The following is a 16,894-nucleotide window of genomic DNA, read 5'->3' on the forward strand; positions in this document are numbered from 1 at the left end:
AAAACTTGAAGAAGCTTGACAATGAACTTGAAGCTTTGGTTCTAGATTTTTAAAGAAGGGCAAGTGAACTGTCGATAGTCCCCTATGAATGAGTTATACAGTGGCACCATCATTGGGAATAGACTCAGTGGAGAGTTAAGCAAAGGGATGACCTCATTGCGCTACATGCAACATGCTCAAGGAGTGGCTCAGTACTTGGTTGACTTGTCACATGAAGCTGATAATGTAAGCAAAGGTTTGGAGCCTGACACTAAAGAAGCTCAAAGGACTTTAGATTTATTGGGGCACATGCACCAATTAGGAGAGATAGCTCAGATTTATCTGTGATATGTTTAAGCCTTGTAACCAACCTTTGTTTCTAATATAAAAAGTTGTTCTAAGAAATTATTCCAAAATCAATATCTTGTATTTCATTTACATTGCATGTACATTGCATTTACTTTTTGCATTGCATTTTATTAATTAATAGTCATATTTTCACATTCATTACTAAATATTAATAAAAGGATACCGTGGAAGAATTTCTGAAATCCAATTGAAGTTACCAGGGGAGTGTCTATAGAAAGATCGAAGGCGATGAATGAAATATTAACACATGTTATTAAGATCGAGAGAACCCAGGAGCAACTCATAAAGACCCAACAAGAAATGATTGATGAAGCAAAACAGTCCCAAGTTGAATCCAGGGAACAGATGTTCAAGTTGATGATCATGATGGTTACAGTAATATATGGGGAGAAATCATTAGAGGACCCTATTATGCAATAAGAGATGAAGACTTCGAGTGGCAATATGAATATTAGTTGTGCAGCCAATGCGATGACAGCAAATGATCATGAACCTGTTGGGGAATGTGGTAATCCAAGTCAACTCCAAAAATCAGGTATGATTCCAGAAAGTGTGACAGAGATCATGCTGTAAAAAGCAAAAATTAAGGGTGAAACTTCTAACACGAAAGTTGAGTCTGACTCAAAGAAGACAGTCATAGAGGAAGTTCAAATGCTAGTAAAGAAGGCTAAAAAGAACAAGAAGAAAAAGAAGAGGATACCTCTCGTTCTGATTCCATACGAGAAATACGAGTTTCAATAAGATTCAATAATAACTCTAGCGAACTATCCATTGCTGGAAATAGAAAAGAATAAAGATAGGATACAAGAATCTAAGATATACAAGAACCAGCGCAACAAAAAAATTGCTTAAACCAAAATCCCATAACTCATATGATTCATGTGTTTACAGCAAAATGTATTCATTCAATGGTGACAAAACTTTAAAAAAATGTAAAAAATAAAAGAACGTTGAACAGTATACCAAAAGCTGCTCTAATGGAGCCTATATGTGAATGTTTATTTAATCGTCATTACGATTATTGGCCAATCTTTTCCTTATTCCTAGAAAAATTAAATGAGCTCTCCTATATAAACTCTCTATTCTTCCATAAACTCAATTATGCGGTAAAAAAACTCTCTTACATGAACTTTTTCTACTTTGGTCCTTCTTTTCCTCTCTGGAAAGATTAGACGAGCTCTCATATATGAACTTCATTTTATTCTATAAAAGGCATTACGAGGATGAATAAGCTCTCATAAATGAACTTCTTATATATTGTTCATTTCTTCTTATCTGGAAAGATTGGACGAGCTCCCTATATGAACTCACTATTCACCAATAAAGGGAATTATGAGGTCAAACAATCTCTCATATATGAACTTTTCTCCCTTTGTCACTTCCTCTTATTTGAAAATATTAGATAAGTTTTCCTATATGAACTCTATATTCTTCTATAAAGGTCATTATAAGTTCGAACAAGTTCTCCCACAAAAAAAATCTTTTCTCTTGGTTGTTTCCTCATTTCTAGGAAGATTATACGAGCTCTTCCCATTATGAACTCTCTATTCCTTTATCAAGGTCATTTTGAAGTCAAACAAGTTCTTCTCATTATGAACTTCTCCCTCGCTAGATGAGTTCTTCTCATTATGAACTTTAATTGAAAAGGATTGATGTACTATATCCTTTGTGAAGAATATAGAGTTGCAAAAAATGTTATCATCTGTCATTGACAATTACATTTAAGATACTCGAAGGTAAATGAGCTGAAGACGCATTGGAAACAACTGGGTGCAACTCTGATGTGTGATGGTTGGACCAATAGTTTAAATCAAATGCACATCATCAACTTCCTTGTTTATTGTAGTAAAGGAACTGTATTTTGGAAATTTGTGGACGTCTCGAGCGTTCGTAGTAGAGATGCTGAATTCTACTATAATTTGTTAGACAAAGTTATTGAAGAAATTGAGGAAGAATACATTATCCAAATAATGACTGACAATAAGGCAGCAATGAAAGCCACTGAGAAAAGATTAATGTTTAAAAGAAACCAACTTTATTTGGACCGTTGATTTGATGAAGAAGTATACTCACGGTAAGCAAATTCTTCTCCTTGCTCTTACTCGATTCACTACTCATTTCATACAGGTTGAGGAGATAACAAGGCAAAAACAAGGTTTGAGAGAGATGTTTAAGTCAAAGGTGAGTATTTTATAATTAGTTAATACGATTACTGATTACTCAAATATAACAATATTTAATGATTTTATTAGTTCCAATTTTTAAATAAGTTAAATTATGTTATTGATTTTCTTATTAAAATATAGGAATTCATATAATCAAAATGGGGACAACAGAAATTCGGGCCTGCTTATGAAGCCAAAAAATTGTTTTGAGAAAAGATTTTTGAATAAAGTCGTTGATATCATAAAAGTTTATGAACCCCTAGTCAAAGTGTCAAGGCTTGTGAACGGTGATGAAAAACCAACAATTGGTTTTATTTATGAGGCCGTTGATAGAGCTAATCGAGCAATTAAGGAAAATTGTCGATATTCCATCGAGTATGAAATAATTATTGAAAATAGATGGAATTTTATGCATTCCGACTTTCATTCAGTTGGTAAGATAAAATATATCATATTATTAAGAGTTATTTTTTTATTTTTTATTTTAAGTTTTAGAATTTATATTATTATCATTTGAGCATAAATTATGATTAGGTTATTTCCTCAATCCTCAATTTCAATTTGGGGTGGAGCATTATGAGAATATACTAACAGAAACATTAGAAGAAACAAGATCAGTGATTGAAAGATTAAAACCTTCTATTGATAATCAAATGATAATGGTTAATCAGGTTAGATTTATTCAAGTACTATTATTTGTAACTTAGTTAAATAATTTGAAATTGAAACATTTTTTTCATTTTTACTTAAACTTTTATTTATGTAGTTGTTACTATTTCGAAGTAAACACGAGGCCTTTCGTACTCCACAGGCACAAAGAGTTTGAAATCAAATGTATCCAGGTAAATAGTTAATTAAATTATTTACTTTATATTATTTAATTATTTTTGTACATTTTGATGTTAGTTTGAAATTTAAATAATATTATGCAGCTGAGTGGTGGATGATATATGACACATGTACTCCTGAATTAAAACGATTAGCAATTAAAGAGCTTAGTCGAACAACTTCTACATCAAATTGTGAACAAAATTGGAGCACATTCAGCTATATTCACACTAAAACAAGAAACAAGTTAAAGTACAAAAAACTTGAGAAACTAGTGTTTACCTATTATAATATGAGACTTAAAATGAGGCATCAAAAAAGAATGAGCTTTGATGATATAAACGCTAGTTACAATCCTATCAGCTTTGATCATATCTTTGAAGATGTTGATCAACTATCATAATGGCTTCAAGAGAAAGAGAATCCATTATTAGATGGTGAAAATGCTGGTGTGTTGCCTGTGGATACCTCAGATGATGAAATGAATGTTGATGATCAATCTCAACAACAAAATTTATCTCATTAAAGTTCTAGTGCAACACCAAGTCAGAGTGGTGATGGGCCCAATGGTGATGGTTTAAGTCCAATTGATGACGATGATAGACAGAATGGTGATGGAGCTGAATTTAGATCTTCTGATCGGTATGAAGAAGAATATGTTTATACCGGTAGTGGACATTTCTGTGATAGGTCAGAATTCGAAGGAAATATGCTTGCTGCATCTAGTAGAGAAAGAAGTGAACCAAGAGCCTGGTCAAAAGGAAAAGGGAAAGACACCAAAAAACATACTTCTGAAGGTTATTCTTCCAGCAGAAGACCAACTTCTAGTAAATCTGGGTATAGTGATTCATCTACTAGCACTCATGGTTTTTATCTACAGGGACAATCTTCATATTTTCAACCTTCACATGTTTTTAACCACCATTTCCTAATTATGGTGTGCCATATCAGCCTCAAATGTACCCTCCGCCACCAATGTATCACCCACATCCACCTCACATGTATCCTCCTCCTCAAGTATATCATCCATCTCAATTATTTGAAAATCAAGGTGAAAATGTTACATTTTTTGGATATATTTTTGGACAAAGACCACAGAGATCAAGTGGAGATCACTCTCAAAGTGAAGGTGAATGGTCTAATCTTCCTCGTTATTCCACTAATTGGTGAAATTGCTATCACCCCATTTCTAAGGTATGTTTGGCCTACCAAAAGAATTTATTTTTCTATGACATTTAATTATTTAGTATTTTTTGGATTTTAATTTACATTGTTTGATTGGTTTTAGATTAAAAGAGAGACATCCATAATGAATATTGTTGAATATCTCGACATAGTTAGGTTGCTTGCACGTGGTATGTATTGTTTTAAGTATTGTACATCTTGACATAGTTAAGTTACATCAGGTATGTGTTGTTTTAATTATTGTACATCGTACTTTTATGCTCTTGCTTTACTGAAGATTGTTTTCTTGCTTTAATTATTGCATGAAGTATGTGTTGTTCTTTTTGCTTACATTTGAGATATATATATATATATACATTATTCTTGGGTTTTTCAGTGAAGGATAACTCTTTGATAAAATGGTAAATAATTTCTTATCTCGTAGTTATAGCAAAATTTATTTTTATCTATTTTAACTTCTTAGATTTTTCCTATGTTGATAGTCTTATTTCTTTTAAATAATAATGTATTCACAATGTCATTGTTAATTAATTATCTTATCCTATCATCGGATTTTTAAAGTCTTCTATTTGGTTAAACTATATTATGTATATGTCAATTTCGCTTATAAAACATTTTAAAAATCTTTAAAAATGATTCCTTATAATTATAATTATTTTTATTATGTTTTAAGATAAGTTGTGCAAAATTTAAAAAAATTCACGACCGCGACACATGCTGTGAACGCGATGGCATCCGTTATGTTCGCAACCGCGATAAACGCGACGCGATCGAAAACGTGACTACAAACGCTATTTATTTCGGATGATTCATTTATCATTATATATAGGGGTAAGCAAAATTCGACTTAACTCCAAAATTTATTTTTTTTATTTTCGATTTATTTGAGTCAACATGAATTATAAATTCAGTTTTCGATTTCGAATCGAGTTAAAATTTCAAAATTTCGAGTAACTCGAAAAACTGAAAATTTGGATGAGTATTTTGACAGATTTACGGTTTGGTATCTGATTTCATATTCCTTCAATTCCTCCTTCATTTTAAGTCAAAGTTTTACTAAATTTGAACCGCATTCACCTAAACCATCATAGAATACATATGTAATTTCAATTCTACTTTTTGATAATAAATTTCTATTTTTTCAATTTAGTCACTCAATTTTACATAATTTCCATATTTCTTCAATTCATCCTTCATTTTAAGTACATTTTTTATTAAATTAAAACCACATGCTCCTCTACCACTATAGAATACACATGTAATTTCAATTCTTATTTTTTTACTAAAAATATACTCTCTTTTTTAATTTAGTCTTTTATCTTTGCATTTTACTCAATTTAGTCTTTTGATTTTGATTAAAATTGTTTGCAAATTATTTCTTCACATCAATTTTTTTGACTCCTTTATACTTCTATCAATCTTTTATCCTCAAAATACATTTTTTATATAGAACAAAATACCCCATTTGAAATATAATATTGTAAATATATTTTATAATTTTAAATTGTATGTGATATATTAAATAATATTGTAATGTGAAAACAATATGAATATATATATATATATATATATTATATTATATGGTTAGAGAAAGTTGAAAAATTATTATAAATGCATACTATAAATAATTATAATTAAACTCGACTATAAAAAATTTCAAGTAAGTTCGAGGCATAAAATATGACTCGTCAACTTGATTAACTTGAAATTTTTTTGTCTCGACTCGGTCGAATATTCACCCCTAATTATATGACAACTACTATTATGATTACGGACAACTATTTAAATCTCCCATTGATATACGGTTGGATATTGGTGTCCGTAGGTACATTGTTTCAGATTGTGATTCCGTGGGGGTGTTTTATAATACCCAACATTACACATCAACACCAGAAGAAGCAGCTGCGATTGCCATTAAAGCAGGTTAGACAATAATTATTTACTAATGGTGAAGTGATGGGATGTGATCATTAATCTCCTTTTTCAACTAGCTGGCTCAAATGATATCAAATGTGACAATAATCCTGCAATATTATTAGCCTGTAATCATATATGATAATTATAGTATGCTTTATCTATCACAATTATCTTTTCTATCATGAATATGGTTAAAATGTATAAGAAATATACTCTTTTTTTTTACCTAAAATGTAAAATTTTGGGAAAATGCAGGGTTAGATTTGGAATGATGACCTTTCTTGGCGCAATACACCGAGAATGCAGCAACAAAAGGATTTTTGAATGAGGCTGATGTTAACAGTGTCTTGGCGAACACGCTAACAGTCCAAATGAGACTCGGTATGTTCGACGGCGAGCCATCGGCACAACCTTTTGGGAACTTGGGGCCAAAAGATGTGTGCACCCCTGCTCACCAGCAACTCGCCCTCGAAGCTGCAAGACAAGGTATTGTTCTACTTGAAAATTCTAGCCCTTCATTGCCTTTATCCCACTTACGCCATCGCACCGTTGCTGTCATTGGACCTAACTCCAACGCCACCGTTACCATGATCGGAAACTATGCCGGTAGGTGCTCAGAACAATTAATTTTATCTTTTGGTGAATGGGTGTAAAAGGAGTTGCCTTAGTAACATATTTTAGTTTTCGTTGAAACATTAGGTGTTGCATGTGGTTACACATCTCCTTTTCAAGGGGTCGGGAACTACACGAAGACAATCCATCAAATGGGATGTGTCGACATAGCTTGCGCGGATGACAAATTATTTAGTGAGGCGATCGATGCTGCCCGTCAAGCAGATGCAACGGTTCTAGTAATGGGACTTGACCAATCAATGGAAGCAGAGTTCAAAGACAGGACAGGATTGCTTTTGCCTGGGCGCCAACAAGAACTTGTTTCTAAAGTGGCAATGGCGTCCAATGGTCCAACCATACTAGTTTTGATGCCCGGTGGCCCTATTGACGTGTCTTTCGCTAACAATGACCCACGTATCGGTGCCATTTTGTGGTCTGGATACCCTGGCCAAGCTGGAGGAGCCGCCATAGCCAATGTATTATATGGAACAACCAATCCAGAAGGCAAACTGCCAATGACATGGTACCCGCAAGGTTATGTCTCAAATATGCTAATGAAAGACATGGCCATGCGTTCGCGCCCGAACCGAAACTACCCTGGAAGAACCTATAGGTTCTACAAAGGTCCAGTAGTGTACCCATTTGGTCACGGATTGAGTTACACCAACTTTGTTCATACCATTGCTAGTGTACCCACCTTTGTCTCAGTCCCTCTCGGTGGCCACCATCATTCAGGAAATGTAACCATTTCACGAAAGTAGATAAAAGTTAATCATGCGAAATGCAACAAGCTCTCCATAGGGCTTCAAGTAGATGTGAAAAACATGGGTTCTAAGGACGGTACTCGCACGATGCTTGTATTCTCGACGCCACCGGTCGGGCATTGGGCTCCGCATAAGCAGTTGGTGGCCTTCGCTAAAGTCCATGTTCCGGCAGGGTCTCAACAACGAATGGGAATCAGCTTTCATGTGTGCAAGTTCTTAAGTGTCGTGGACCGGTCCGGGGTTCGAAGAGTTCCGATTGGCATTCACGATCTACATATTGGCAGCGTTAAGCATTCGTTATCCCTTCAGGCTGCAACATTAGGGGTTATCAAAACCTAGGCATGCCATTTCTAAATAAGGCCAAATTCAACCCTTAAAAGAATTTTTCAATTGTTAAAATTACTTCCATTGTAGTTGAAGATTAATATTGGTTCATAGGAAATTACAGTTGATAAAGGAATATATTTTTTTTCATAAAAAATAGGTAATTTTGTGAGTTTAGATGTAAGAGGTGTCGGAATGGTCTTTAAGTTTTTTGGGCTATGGCAGGGATCGATCCAACTTAATATTGAGAAAATGTTGGGTTTTAAAATAAAGAACAAATAAATAGTTTTAGAGTCGTCATCGACCTTTGGGTTAGGTAGGTTGAATACCTAAAAATACATTTTAAAATAATTTTAAGAAAAATAGTTTTAAAAGATTAAAAAAATGATATGCGTTTAACCAGAAATTTGTTTTGAAAAAAAAGGGTTCGAGTGTCGATTACGTGTAGGGAAGGATTAGCGCTCCCACAACGTCCGAAATCGGCACCTAAGCGATTATACGTAATCTAATATTGAAACTTGCAAATTTAAATATACATTTAAATTATGATACTATAAAAATTTCAAAAAGGATATTACTTCGTACGGACAATCCTGAAAAACACACTCCTTGTCAGTTAAGGCGCGTTTTTATGGATTGTCCATACAAAATAATATTACTTTAATTAGATTTTGTGAAATTTACATATTTAATATATTAGAAAAAGTATCAAAAAAAATAAAAAGGATGCAATTTCGCATGAACAATCCTTGGAAACACCCTCATTGTCAGTAAGGCACATTTCCATAGATTCTCCATATGAAAAAACATCTTCTTAATTTTGATGCAAAATACATATATTTAATGTATTTAAAAAAAAACCTGCTCGAATGTGTACAAACAATTTTCGGAAACACACGCCTCGTTAAGTAAGGCGCATTTCCATAAAAAAACTATATATATTTACGATTGAACCAATAAATGTTTACGGTCACATACATACAAATATCATTGATAAAAATCCAATTAAAGTTTACTTCGAAAGTGTGTTAACCATGGATTTCATGACTAGACTAAAGTAGTGATGTTTTACAACGGAGTTAATGCACCTACTCGAATGATGTTGGATGCCTCAACAAATGGCACCTTACTTGACAAATCACCCAAGGAAGCCTTTGATATCCTCGACAGGATAACAAATAATGACTATCAATTCCCAAATACAAGATTGGGAACCGACAGAAAAGCATCTGGAGCATATGAATTAGAGGGTAAGGATTCAGTATCTGCTCAACTTTCTGCCATAACTAATATGTCAAAAAATTTGCAGTGACCTAATGAGTTAAGAGAAGTCAAGCTAACCCATAATGCATGCATATTTTGTCACGACAACCATCATGAGAGTGAATGTTCAAAAAACCATGAGTCCACCAATTTTGTGGGCAATTACAACCAAAGCAACAATAACCCCTATTCAAATACGTACAATCCTGGCTGGAGACAACATCTGAATTTTTCATAAGGTAATCAAGGGAACAATAAAAATCAAGCAGCAAATTACAATAGGCCATAGCAGAGTAACTCAGACCATCAACATTTTCAGAATTATCATCATCAGCTGCCCTGGTAAAACACTAAAGGTATATCTTCTTCCTCTAATACCAACTCAAATTCTAACTCCTTGGAAGTTTCATTGCAGGAATTTATGGCTTCAACAAAAGATTTCATGGCTTCTATAAAGTCCCTGATACATGAGCATTATTCAACAATCAAAAACCAAGGAAATTTGTTGTAAAGACAAGCTGCACTTTTGCAAAGCCATAGTTCATCTTTAAGAGCATGGGAGAACCAAGAGGGTCAAATTGCCACAGTATTGCGTTCCCGCCTACAAGGAAATCTCCCTAGTGATACTGAAATCACTAAGCATCATAGAAAGGAGCAATGCAGTGTACTTACACTAAGGAGTGGAACACATGTTAACCAAAATGATAAGTTTGGGGAAGAACAGCTGAACAATTCTTGCCAAGGCACTACACGACCAGAGGATTGAGCTGAAAATGAGGAATAGGATGAATCACCCGAAGAGAAGGAAAAGGATGAAGGCTTAGAAAAAATCATCCAGATAATGGGAAATTCATGGCCAAGGCTAGAGATTCCTCAACACCAATAATAGATATTGTGAGACCTCCACCACCATTCCCTCAATGATTAAAGAAATATAATAATGATATCAGTTGAAGAAATTTGTTGATTTTCTAGACTAGTTGTATATCAACGTTCCCTTACTTGAAGCCATCGACAAATGCCTTCCTATGCTAAGTTTCTAAAAGACATCGTTACAAAGAAAAGGAAGGTAGAAAATGTTGCCACGATAACATAAATCTGCTCTGCAGTAAGCAAACTCCCACCAAAACAAAAAGACCCTGGCAGTTTTATAATACCATGTTCAATTGGTAACAACTTTGCAAGACGATCTCTCGTTGATTTAGGATCAAGTGTAAATTTGATACGAAAGTCCATATTTTTGAAACTAGAAAGGTATCACGCTTGTCCAACCACATTTATCCTACATTGTCAACTGTAGGAGAGCACAAAATGGGTTCCTACTAATACCATGTTCAATTCGTATTTCCAGTTGATTTTCTCATCTTGTACTGCGAAGCCGATGAAAACACACCTATCATCCTCGACGACCCTTTTTAGCCACTGGAAGAATTCTAATAGATTGCGAAAAGGGAGAGTTCACAATGTGGGTAGGAGAGCAAAGCGTCACAATCAATGTATTCAACTCCATGAAATATGGGGACAATTAAGAAGAATGTCAATGCATTAGAGACAAGGGTTGAATAAAAGAGGAAGAAAAGACAATTCTTTGCCACGATGAATTTTTTAAGATAGATGAATAAAATGCCTTGTGCCATGACTCAATAACTATGACGCATAAATAGGACAATTATGGTCCAGGATAATTATTTTCAGAAGACGATTCTGAGAGTTATGGCCCTGGCAACGACAGTCTGAATAAAGCACAAAACGGGTTCCCTACTAACGATACCAAGGCAAAGTATGAAACAAAGTCATAGGAACAATCTAGTCTCTTTCATACTAGATCAGGTACGAAATTCGAGCCCTTAAATTTTAATGAAGTTAACCCCCCATAATCATTTTTACAGCATGCACCTAAATTGGAACCTAAAACCTTGCCATCACATTTGAAATATGCCTACCTAGGTAGTAATGAAACTTTTCCAATGATAATTTCTACCAATCTAACCTCTGAATAGGAGAATAGTTTGTTAAATGTCTTGTCACATCACAAAAAGGCTCTAAGATGGACAATGGAAGACTTGAAGGGAATCAACCCTACCATATGCATGCACAAGATTAATTTAGAAGACAACCATAGTACTTCGGTGGAACCACAAAGAAGACTCAACCTGATCATGAAAAAGGTAGTCATGAAGGAAATCATAAAATGGCTGGATGCAGGAATGATTTATCCTATATTCGATAGTTCATGGGTCAGTCCAGTGCAGTGTGTGCCAAATAAAGGTGGTGTGACAGTGGTTAAAAGAAAACATGACGAGCTCCTAACTACTAGAACAGTCACGGGCTGGCGCATATGTATGGATTACAGGAAGCTCAATAAAGCAACAAAGAAAGACCATTTTCCCCTCCCTTTTATTGACCAAATGCTCGATAGGCTAGTAGGAAAAGGATTTTACTGCTTCCTTGATGGATATTCAGGATATAATCAAATAGCCATAGAACCGGAGGATCAAGAGAAGACTACTTTCACATGTGCATATGATACCTATGCATTTAGACGAATGCCGTTTGGGCTGTGTAACGCCCCAACTACCTTTCAAAGATGCATGATGTCCATTTTTTAAGATACGGTGGATTACTGCATGAAAAAATTTATGGATGATTTCACCATCTCAGGTGACGATTTCAACCGATGTCTTGGCAATTTATCCAAAGTACTGAAACGATGTGAAGAAGGCAACCTAGTACTAAATTGGGGGAAATTTCATTTTATGGTAATCGAGGGAATAATGTTCGATCACAAAATTTATTGTCAAGGCATTGAAGTCGATAAAGCAAGGTGGAAGTAATCATAAACCTACCTCTACCCACCAACGTGAGAGGTGCACGCAGTTTCCTTGAACATGCAGGCTTCTACAGACAGTTCATAAAATATTTTTCTCAAATCTCAATACCCTTGTGTCTTTTACTTCAAAAAAAGCAACCATTTATGTTTATTGATGATTGTTTGAATGCTTTTATAGATTTGAAGAAAAACTTTAGTAGCACGAATCGTTGTTCCACTTGACTGGCACGAACCTTTCGAGCTCATGTGCGATGCTAGTAATTACACAGTTGGGGCAGTGCTAGGGTAACGGAAAAGTAAAATCTTTCATGTTATCTACTATGCTAGCGGTACTCTTAATGATGCACAAGTAAACTATACCACCACTGAATAAGAACTTTTAGTAGTAGTATTTACATTCAATAAGTTTAGGCTTTATCTCATAGGCACTAAAGTAATTGTGCATACATATCACTCTTCCATTAAATATTTGATCAATAAAAAATATGTAAAGCCTAGGCTAATCAGATGGATATTATTACTACAAGAGTTCGATTTAGAGGTCAATGATAGAAAGGGTATGAAAAATTAAGTAGCATATTATTTTTCTATACTAGATAACAAGATTGATTGTCTTAACATAACAGAAATTCAAAAGGATTTCCCTGATGAGAAAATTTTATTTGTCACGGCTGTGCCGTGGTATGCTGACATAGTTAACTTTCTTGTTAGTGGTATTATGCCTTCTGATTTATCTAGCCAAGGTCAGAAAAAGTTTCGACATGATGTGAGACATTACTAATAGGATGAACCATTCATATTCAAGTAATGTGGAGACCAAATAATCAGAAGATGCATCCTAGAATTATAGCACAAAGAAATTATGCTTCAATGTCACTCGTCACCATATGGAGGACATTTTGGTGGAATGAGAACAGCGGTGAAAGTTCTTCAATTTGAATTCTATTGGCCAACCTTGTTCAAAGATGCACACAAATTCTAGAAGTCATATGATAGATGCCAACGAACAAGGAACATATCAACAAGACATGAGATGCGATGGCAAAACATTCTAGAGGTTGAACTTTTCGACGTATGGGGAATAGATTTCATGGGACCTTTTTCCCACATCTTTTGGAGATTTGTACATCCTCTTGGCAGTATATTATATATCCAAGTGGGTTGAAGCCATTGCAACACCTAAAAATGATTCCAAGACCATGCTAAAGTTTTTGCACAATAGCATTTTCACACGTTTTGGAACACCACGAGCTATCAATAGTGATGAAGACACACATTTTGATAAAAAATTAATTGCCAAGACACTGAAACGATATGGAGTGCGAAATCAGTTAGCTATGGCATATCACCCTCTGACTAATAGAGTACGACTGGTTACCAAAGCTAGATGAAACACTATGGGCCTATCGCACAACATTTAAGAGAATGCCATTTGCCTGTGGAACTTGAACATAAAAGCTTATTGGGCTATCAAGAAATTAAACATGGATGCTCAGTTTGCTGGAGAAAGACGACTCTTGGAACTAAACGAAATGGATGAATTCAGAGCCTACACTTACGAAAATACCCTCCTATACAAAGAGAAAACAAAATGATGACATGACAGAAAAATATTGCCTAGGTAATTTTATTTTGGACAACAAGTACTATTCTATAATTCACGACTCAAATTATTCCCTGGAAAACTAAAGTCACGATGGTCAGGACCGTTCATTGTACATCAAGTTCATAACAATAGAGTAATAGAAATCAATGAACCAAGAGGATGAATCCATTTTCAAGGTGAATGGGCAGAGACTAATGGAATACAATGGAGCACCAGTCATGCGCTACAAACCAACATCAACAGCACATGATGCCCAAGAGTTTACCTTACTTACCTGAACAAAATTTGTTGCCTAGGCAACGAAAATCTGAATTTTGTACATAAATAAATTAAATTATTTTATGCACCAATTATATGTTTTATTTTATTTCAGTTTTCTTTATTTATTGTAGGCATGCAAAGTACACGTGGTGCCATGGGGAGAGAGTTCACACATGAAAGGAAAAGTAACCCTAGGGCAAAGAAAATTTGGGCTACAATTATAAAGAGGAAAAGTATCTTTTCCCCACTTTACATCCAATCAGATATCAAGCAATCAATGAAAAATATTTTCCCCTCTTGTTTTGACCAAATTGCCTCGAAGAAACCACCCATTAACTTTCCAAAAAAACCAACCTCAACTCCATCTTCATCATCGTGTATCATTCTCTCTCTGCATAAAATATTTTCCTCTAAAAATTTCCCCGATCATCGCTGTGAAACTTACTGTACCAACAAATATCATGGCCAGATCAAAGAAAAACCAAGCCCCAACACCCATCTTTGAGCGTTTCCAGATAGTCGAAGCCGAGGCACGATTCAAGAACCTCCAAAAATGGCAAGTATATTTGGAGCACGGTTTCGTTTTCCCATCAGAGAACGAAGAGCCATTCGGACTGGAGGTCATGGATGTGGTTCGAAAGCACAACTGGGAAAAGTTTGCTCGCTACCGTAAAACCGTAGCACCAAGAATGGTCAGAGAGTTTTACACTCATCTAGAAGATCCATTCCAAAACACCATATATGTCAGAGATAAACTCCTACGGTTTTCCCCTTCAGCACTCAACAGATATTTCAAGTTGGGGAAAGTAGAGGATCATCATAAGAGGTTTATGGATGAGGAAGACCAAGAGACTTACGATAGAGTACTCGAAGATCTTTGTTTCGGGTGGGCTAAGTTTGAGACAAATGCGCCAACAAGGAAAATGGTCGATCGCAGACCCTTAAGATCGTTGTAAAATTGTGGAATCATTTTCTCAAAGGTAAACTTATGCCAACCTCACATAAAACAACCGTGCTCATGAAAAGACTGATTCTTTTACACTCAATAATACACAGGAGAAAAATCAATGTTGGAGAACTCATCTTCGAACAAATCCATGAATGCGCCAAAAGAAACCGGGTTAATCTCTTATTTCTTAACTTGATAACTGCTCTGTGTAGAAAAAAAGGTCCCTGAGGAACCATTTGAGGATTTCATCAAATCCAAGGAGGGAATCACCAAGAAAAAAGTGCCAGAATTGATGAGTTTTGATGACAATGCCCCGTATGAAGGTTTAGAGATAGGAGTAGAATCTGTTACCGCGGCTAGAATGGCAGTAGTGGTTACGTACACGTGAGAAATGCATGAGAAGCTCGAGCGCCTAGAGAATCACATGGAGATCTTCTTTGTGTACATCAAGGCACAAGACGCACAACTCAATACCTTTTTTAAGGAGTTACTCCCGATCACAAACGATAATCTGCTGTCTTTCCCCGATGTCATCTTGAAGCACACTACTGGAAGTATTACATTCCAAGCCTCAACACCGAATGTTCCCCCAGAGGTACGCACAGACGTTCCACCACTAGCCACTCATGTATCATCTATACCAGAGGAAGGCCACGGTGACACCGATGGATTCTTCAGTGCCTCCTCCTTCTCTACTTCCGAAAGTACTCAAGTGATTCCACCCAACTTCTTCACCGATGAAGATTTCACTCCAGCCCCAACTCAACCCGAGCAAGCTCCAGTACCATCCCCCATCCGTCAAGCAACACCAGTCCCTAAAATAGCTCAGAGCTAAACTCTAGTTCCTGTACAACCCACTCCAACCGAAGAACAACCAACGCCAGCACGAGCCCCGAGCACCAAGAGACACATCAAGCGAATGACAGGCCGTGTCCTTTAGCCATCCCCCTCGAAGATAACAACAGTAGATTCAGGATCAGAGAGTTCCCCTCCTCCTAAACGATAACGAACGAGGGCATCCGGTCAAGCCATACCACCACAGTAAGATCACATTTTAATTTTTTCTTCTTGTATTCGTATATAGATACGTGTAGATTAGTTTTTCATTCTTTGAGGATAATTCATCCCTCAAGTTTGGGGGAGGTATTGTAACATACTTTGTTAAAAAGAAGTTGGTGATATTTGGTTGAAAATTTTGGTTGTCATGATATAAGCATATTAAGTGTATTGTTTGGAAAGGATTAGGGATGCCCAATGATGAATGCATAATTTGATTACCTAGGAAGAATTATTGTTAAAGACTATCTAAAGAAGAAAACCAAACCTAGGAATTATTCTTTGAAAATTTACAAACACGATTGTAGGTTATATATTCTTGAGGTAATTATTAAAATTTTAGGAAATAACTTTATGCTTGTCGAGACATCGAAAATTTTTAAAGTTGAGACTAAACTCCTTAGTATTTAAAACTTGAAAAAAAGGACACTCCTCTATGTAATGGCATAATCAGAAAACTCCATGAAAAACTAAAAGTTGCCGAGGCATATGAGTGAATGAAAATAGTCACAAGATGACTCTACCGACTAGCTTGGGAGTGGAAGGTATGCTCCCTTTCACCTAGAGTGTGGGAAGGTAGGTGTGATAAGCTGACTTACAAAAAAGGTTGATAAATAACGAGGAGTAGAAACTAAGTCTGACAAATAATTTGATGCCATGACAAAACCAGAAGCACTAACTTTAAGTTTTCTAATTACTTTAAGGCATAGACTGATTACAATCACGCGCACACACAATAGCAAGGAATCTTGACTAGGGAAGGTACTTGTTTACTAAGGGCTGAAA

At 35.5% G+C, this 16,894-nt stretch overlaps 1 pseudogene; it reads left to right on the forward strand.

Moving 5' to 3' along the window:
• Positions 1-771: 771 nt before the first annotated feature.
• On the forward strand, positions 772-8,294 carry LOC120165394 (annotated as a pseudogene).
• The last annotated feature ends 8,600 nt before the right edge of the window (positions 8,295-16,894 follow it).

This window comes from Hibiscus syriacus, unplaced genomic scaffold (genome assembly GCF_006381635.1).
Source record: "Hibiscus syriacus cultivar Baekdansim isolate YM2019G1 unplaced genomic scaffold, ASM638163v2 tig00111582_pilon, whole genome shotgun sequence".
Lineage (NCBI taxonomy): Eukaryota > Viridiplantae > Streptophyta > Magnoliopsida > Malvales > Malvaceae > Hibiscus > Hibiscus syriacus.